Source organism: Crocuta crocuta, unplaced genomic scaffold (genome assembly GCF_008692635.1).
Source record: "Crocuta crocuta isolate KB4526 unplaced genomic scaffold, BGI_CrCroc_1.0 scaffold110, whole genome shotgun sequence".
Classification (NCBI taxonomy): Eukaryota; Metazoa; Chordata; class Mammalia; order Carnivora; family Hyaenidae; genus Crocuta; species Crocuta crocuta.
This window is the reverse complement of record NW_027527386.1, coordinates 482,404-482,651: the sequence shown is the minus strand read 5'-3', so window position 1 is coordinate 482,651 and position 248 is coordinate 482,404. Positions and strand designations below refer to the sequence as shown.

General features: G+C 61.7%; 1 protein-coding gene across 2 annotated transcripts in view; it reads left to right on the top strand.

The window, feature by feature from the left end:
- Nucleotides 1–248, top strand: part of TNFSF9 (TNF superfamily member 9) — an 11,669-nt gene that overhangs the window by 9,288 nt on the left and 2,133 nt on the right. The window lies entirely within an intron of this gene.

The following is a 248-nucleotide window of genomic DNA, read 5'->3' as shown; positions in this document are numbered from 1 at the left end:
TTCAGCGAGTCGGAGACCTAGAGAGACAGGGAGAGCCGCGGAGAGACGGAGGCAGACGCACGGAAATAATGAGGCCGAGAGATGGAAAGGTCCGTTGCGCCCTCCTACGCGGTCAGATAGGCGAGAGAGGCTCCGAGGAAAGAGGCGCTGCAGAATTAGAGAGACCCCCGGGAAGCCGGGGCATCACCCGGGAGACACACCCGGGAGAGAAAGAACTAGGGACGAAGAGGAAATGGCGGGGGAGCCCT